Source organism: Myotis brandtii, unplaced genomic scaffold (genome assembly GCF_000412655.1).
Source record: "Myotis brandtii unplaced genomic scaffold, ASM41265v1 scaffold835, whole genome shotgun sequence".
In the NCBI taxonomy this organism is placed as follows: domain Eukaryota; kingdom Metazoa; phylum Chordata; class Mammalia; order Chiroptera; family Vespertilionidae; genus Myotis; species Myotis brandtii.
The window spans coordinates 251656-258685 of NW_005371389.1; positions in this window are offsets into that span (position 1 = coordinate 251656).

Consider the following 7030-nt stretch of genomic DNA (forward strand, 5'->3'; position numbering starts at 1 on the left):
GAGCTTTGAAATGTGGACTTACTACCTTGTAATGCAGTGATCCCCCATGAGAAGAACATGCAATGGGTAGCCAGTGCCACTTCAGCTTAGGCTTAGTAAATTACACATTGAACAAATCCAAACTCAACCTGCAGCTTGAAGTCAAGCCCAGCAGGCATGCAACATGAGACAGAGACACCAAGTCCAGCCCACCTTAGGTTGGCAAGTCCTGTCTGACCATGAGAACAAAGGCTTGCCGGAAACCACTAAGTTGGAGAAAGGGTTCTTACACAGCACTATTGTGGTAAGCACTAACCAATCTAGGTAAGCTTATTTTTGATACCATAATCGTGGTTTTTGTAATTATTGTTGTTTTTGCCTGTTTGTTTTAACAAATCAGATATCAGCTCTAGGGACAATACAAGGTCTTAGTCCACTTCAGCTACCATAACAAAATACCGTAGACAGGGTAGCTCCAACAATAGAAATTTATTTGCGCACAATTCTGGAGGCTAAAATTCTGAGATCAGGTCAACAGCATGGTCAGGTTTTGGTGAAAGCTCTCTTTCTGGCTTGCAGAGGTCACATTCTGCTGTGCCTCACATGGCAGAGAAGAAGAGAATAATTATCTGGTGTCTCTTCTTTTTTAAAAAAATATATTTTACTGATTTTTTTACAGAGAGGAAGGGAGAGGGATAGAGAGTTAGAAACATCAATGAGAGAAAAACATCGATCAGCTGCCTCTTGCACACCCACTACTGGGGATGTACCCGCAACCAAGGTACATGCCCTTGACCAGAATCAAACCTGGGACCCTTGAGTCCGCAGGCCAATGCTCTATCCACTGAGCCAAACCGGTTAGGGCTGGTGTCTCTTCTTATAAGGACACTTACCTCATCAGAAGGCCCCACCCTCAAGACCTCATCTCACTTTAATTACCTCCCAAAGGCTTCATCTCCAAAATACCATCACATTCAGCGCTAGGGCTAAAATATATGAATTTTATGAGGACACAAGTATTCAGTCCCTATCAACAAATAAAGGACTACAAAATTATGTTGTCTAGTAATATTTTGTTTGGTTTATGAGCACATGAAAATGACAATACAATTGGATTATGATACAGATTGAGGACTGAACCAGAGCAAATACTTTATACTCCTGTTCCAATTCATCATAACTAAATTCTCTAGGACTATGAAAGGGCATTGGTAATTGTTAAAAAAAATCCTATCTTCCCTCACATAGGAGCGGAGTATGGGGGATTTACTAATCCAAGCCTGGAGTTTGGGGCTTCAGAGTTGGTCAGGGTCATGGCTTTGGCTTGTGGAAGATAATTTCTTGAGAGCATTCTGGGCAATAGCCAGTTAGACACTCCTGATCCAAAGGGGCATAGTCTTCAACAGTCAGAGAGGCAGAATCAAAGTGGGTGTAAGGCAATAAAATAAATGATGGGGGCATAGCAAGAAGATTCAAAATGTTTTAAAGCAGAACTGGCAAGATTCCTATCTGAGGGCCAGAGGAACTTCTGGTAAGATACTTATAAAGTAGCTTTCCACAGTTTCAGTTACCCATGGTCAACCACGGTTCAAAAAATATTAAATGGAATATTCCAGAAATAAGCAATTCATAAGTTTTACATGTTCACTGTTGTGAGTAGTGTAATGAAATCTCACCCTGTCAGGTTCCATCATGCCTGGGACATGAATCATCCCTTTGTCCAGTGTCTCCCTGCTGTAGACACTCCCTGCTGCTAGCCACTTAATAGCCATTTGGGTTATCCAATGATTGTCATGGTATCACAGTACTTGTTTTCAAGTAATCCTTATTTTAATTAATCCTGGCCCCAAAGCACAAGAGTAGTGATGCTGGCAATTCAGATATACCAAAGAAGATGTAAAGTGCCTCTTTTAAGTGAAAAGGTAAATATAACTACATTAAGATATTTTTAGATATACCACATACATATAACTTATATTGTTGTAATTGTTCTATTTTATCATTAGTTACTGTTGCTAATCTCTTGCTGTGCCTAATTTATAAATTAAATTTTATCGTAAGAGTGTATGCATGGGATAAAGCATATTACATATAGGGTTAGGAACTATCTGTGGTTTCAGGCATCCACTGGGGGACTTGGAACATATGCCCATGGATATGGAGGACTACTGTATATTTGCTTGTGGTCAAGGAGCTGTTAAGGGTACTGAGATAGCTTGAAATGGAAATGCAAGTCTTCTTTTCTTATAATTATTATAATTGCCCATGAGATAAAGTACAGTCTGAGAACTAGTAGTACTTTCCTTGCCAAGGTTTAAATGAACAATAATGGCTATTCTGACTTATGTGAAAATTAAATCTAAGAGCATAACCTCTGGGCAGAAACCATGATACAGGGGTTTAGTATACAACTGTTCTAGCAAAAGAATTAGATGTCCTGTGCCCTGATGTTTTTCCTCGGAAGAGTTCAAAAATATGTGGAGAATTCCCTACCCATTGCAGCCTGCTCTAACCCTCTTAATTGGTATGCTGTGATCACATCCCTCTTGATTACACCCCAAGGGTATAATAGGAGGCAGGTTTCACTTTAGCACCTTTCATCTTATCAGAAGTAAACTGCTTTATGTAAAGTAGCTCTGCATAGACTTACTATTGACACCAGTCACCCCAGGTGACTTCAGGGCTCATCATTAATGCACAACTGTTTAAAATAAAGCCAAGAGTCACATATGTAATTGAAACTGCAGGGATAATGAGAAGGAAACAGTAAGAAGTCACATTGCTTTGAGGACTAGGCTACTATAGTTTAGAAAAAAATCATGGTCCTAAAAGAAACTCTACGGAAAGGTTTTAGGAATAGAGCTATTTTTAAAGCAATGGCAACAGAAGAACTGGTGTCACTTAATACTCTCGTATACCAAGATAATTCACTTGACTGTAAGACAGAGGACATTAAATGAAGAATTATTTTTCAAGGTTATCCAAGATAAAGTTTGGAACAACTGAACAGCTCCCATTTTACAATGACAGAATAAACACTTAGTTTATACTGCATTTAAGGAAAGTGTCTTTGCCATATTAAACGTATTATCAGAAGGTGGATGTTATCCAGCTGTAAGTGAAAATATATTTCAGGTTCAAGAACATTTTGGAGTACAGAACTTGTTGTCTGATGAAATGTTAAACACGTAAAAACAACTGAAACAGCAAATCTTCAGGATAAAATGTTTATTGCCTTTTCTTTTGAGGGTTTTCACACTGAATAAGTACATTTTTCTTCACCTCCAATGATACTTTAAAATGGGCCTTCAATGGTGAAAATGAGCAAAACGCTAAACTTTTTAGAAAACTTCTCAAATATAATCAGAAAATAGAAGATAAAAAAGGAATAAAGGAAGGAGAAGTAAGGGGAGATGAGGGGAAGAGAGGGGAAGGAAAAAACAGTGATTTTCACTATCAGATAAATTGAATCACAGGCTGAGAAAGTTCATTAAATTAAGAAGTCTTTCATGTTGGAGGGTTGTAACTTCTGGAGTCTTTAATATTTGGCCAATCAAAATTGTTCTTTTATTATTCCATCTGATTTACCAGCTTTCATGTTGTAGCTACCAGTTAATGTCCTTTAGCAACTTTAAATCATTTGCCAAGTGGTGATGTATATTTCAAGTTAAAGAGCTTGATATACCCAAAGGCTTAACTGGGTTTTGTCTTCAATTTTCCTCTTTTAAAGTTCAAAACAAGTCATTTTTTCTTTACTCTCTGAAATCAATATAAAATGTGTGTTCATAAAACTAAAAAGAGCATGGATGTGTTTAGCGGGCTTAGTTCAATGGATTAGTAGGCAACCATTTTTCTAATTAGTCTTCCCCTCTGAACTTTTCTCCGCTTTAAGCAGTAAATAAAAATGTTCTGAGAACCTCACAGTACTCTTCTTCCAATAAAGAAGGTATCAGGCAATAAAGCATAGCCATGTTCAATATAATCACAAATCCCACACGTAGAATTGTCATTTTATTTTTAAGGGATTTACCACCCAGAAGCCAGGAATAAAATTACTTGATGAATAAGTTATATATTTATACTTCGGTTCTAAATTTAAGCCTCCTTGTGGGCTTTTTAAAAATAAGTAATTTATGTTAATAACTGTGTTTTCATGTTTGCTTTGCTACTGGGATATGCTCCCTCCCCTATTGCCATGCACAAAAGAAAAGAAAGGTAAGGCACTGGTGTCTGAGAAGGCAGTCTGTTACTCGCGGTGACCGACTTGGGGAAGTTTCTGAGCTACCAATGTCATCCTACCCAAGTCGAAAATCATTTCCTGTTTCTGTAATATCGACACAAAAGATTAAAAATATTTTTATTGATTTCAGAAAGGAAGGGAGAGAGAACAAAAGAGAAAAACACCAATGATGAGAGAATCATTGATCGGCTGCCTCCTGCACACCCCACACTAGGGCTTGAGCTGACAACCTGGGCATGTGCCCTGACCAGATACTAACTGTGACCTCCTGGTTCATAGGTCAATGCTCAACCACTGAGCCATGCCAGCCAGGCTTGAAACAAAAGATTTGAACTGGAAGTAATTTTGAGCATTTGAACTGGAATGACATTTTGTGGGACTTGTTCAGAATTTTTACATTCTTTGTTAAGTTTATTCCTAGGTATTTTATTCTTTTTGTTGCCTAGAGTACAGTACTTATTATACTAAATTCTTAATAAATATTTCTAAATAGATGAGGGATGTGATGAATGAAAGAATGAATGAATGAAATGTTTATACTCTAAAATGATCATTTCTACTATAGTGGACTTACTGGTATGCACAGAGAACTGTGTGAATAAAGAAGTAGTGTTTCTAATACAAATAAGTGGGAACAATGAATTTAATATCAATATAGTTCATTCCATCAAATTTTAAAATGTCCATAGTCTCTCACATAAGCATTCCACTTGTAGAATTGAAGTTACTAATACAAATAAAGTAAGTTCTCTGCACTGTGATAGCCTTTATACTTAAGTATTTTTTGGAATAACAAATATAGGAAACAACATAGATGCCATAGATTAGGATCTAATTGAATAAATTACTATATATTCATATCACAGAATACTATACAAATATTAAATGTATTGATAGAGTGATAGAGTTCCATGTTGAGATAAGAACATGTGATACAGTTCCATTGTGAAGTGAAAAAAAAAACAAGGAGCAGAAGAGTGTATATGTTATCATGTACACAAAAGTGCATACAAACATATTCATACACATGTATATTTGTATAAGCATTGTTTATTTCTGTAATGGTACATTAAAAATGTAGACATAATGATTGCCTCTGGCAGATTGAGCTGGGGACTTGAAGTATTAGTGAGACTTATTAATGTGCATCTATTTATACTTTATGCATTCTTTTTAAATATTTTATTTATTTTTTACAGAGAGGAAGGGAGAGGGATAGAGAGTTAGAAACATCAATGAGAGAGAAACATCAATCAGCTGCCTCCTGCACAACCCCTACTGGGGATGTGCCCGCAACCAAGGTACATGCCCTTGACCGGAATCGAACCTGGGACCCTTCAGTCCACAGGCCGACGCTCTATCCACTGAGCCAAACCAGCCAGGGCTGCATTCTTTTTTTAAAATATATTTTTTATTGATTTCAGAGAAGAAGGGAGAGAGAGATAGAAACATCAATGATGAGAATCACCTGATCAGCTCCTCCTGCACGCCGCCCACTGGGGATTGAGCCCACAACCGGGGCATGTGCCCTGACTGGGAATAGAACCATGACTTCCTGGTTCATAGATGGCCATTCAACCACTGAGCCATGCCGCCAGGCTATACTTTATGCGTTCTTTACCATGTGCATGTATTAACTCATAAAATAAGAAATAAATCAATAATGGGTAGCTAAACAATTAAACAAATAGAAGAGCAATATCACAGAAAGGGTGATGCTAGACCTGCTGTTTGAAAGATGCATGAAAGTTCAATTAAAATAGAAGCAAGAGAAAAGCACTCAGGGAGAAAAACTGGTTTGTATAAAGGCGTGATATAAATAATTTTATAAAAATTAACCCCTGGAGCAAAAGCCAAGGCTTTTGTATCATCAGAATGAAGTATGTATTGCTGGGGGTGGGGGATAAAGTTGGGGAAGAAGGGTGAGAACAGAAGTGTCAAGAGAGAGGAGGCAGGGAACAGATTACAAGGGGCCTTTTGTGCAATGCTAAGGAGTTTATTTTTAGAAAAAACTAGAGGAAGACATTAAAGCAATGGTTCCCAAAGCTGGCTGCCCATTATAGTCACCCAGAGAGCATTTAAAAAGTCCTCACTCCCAGGCCCCCAACTCCAGAGATTCTGATTTAATTGTTCTTGGCTGGGGCCTTATGATTCTAATGTGTAGCCAAGTTGTGAACCGCTGCATTAGCAGATTTTAAATAAACTACATGTACAATTTTACATTGTAGAAAAAGCAGTAACCCTGGTTGCGTTTAGATTGAATTTGGGGTGTGCTAAAGTGTACAAGATTTCTTAAAATATTATCACTATAATCAACAAATGAAGATCTAAAAAGCTAAACTGAAGACAAGTAGTAAAGATGGATAAGAAATTGAATATTCTACCCAGCCAGTTTGGCTCAGTGGTTGGGTGTCGACCTATGAACCAGGAGGTCACAGTTCGATTCCCCATCAGGGCACATGCCCAGGTTGTGGGCTCATTCTCCAGTGTGGGGTGTGCAGGAGGCAGCCGATCAATGACTCTCTCTCATCATTGATCTTTTTCTCTCTCCCTCTCTATTCCTCTTTGAATCAATAAAAATATTTTAAAAGAAAAAAAAAGAAATTGAATATTCTGTTTTTATGGACATGAGAGTGGTAAAAATATCATGTTGATTTCAAATATGGGTTCAGATTCAAATTCTACTTCAGCCATTTTATTGCTGTGTGATTTTAGACAAGTAATTTAGCCTAAGTGTCTGTTTCCTCACATGCAAAATGGAAATAATAATAAAACCTGCACCACAGAAATTTTTGAGTGGCAGACTGGGTT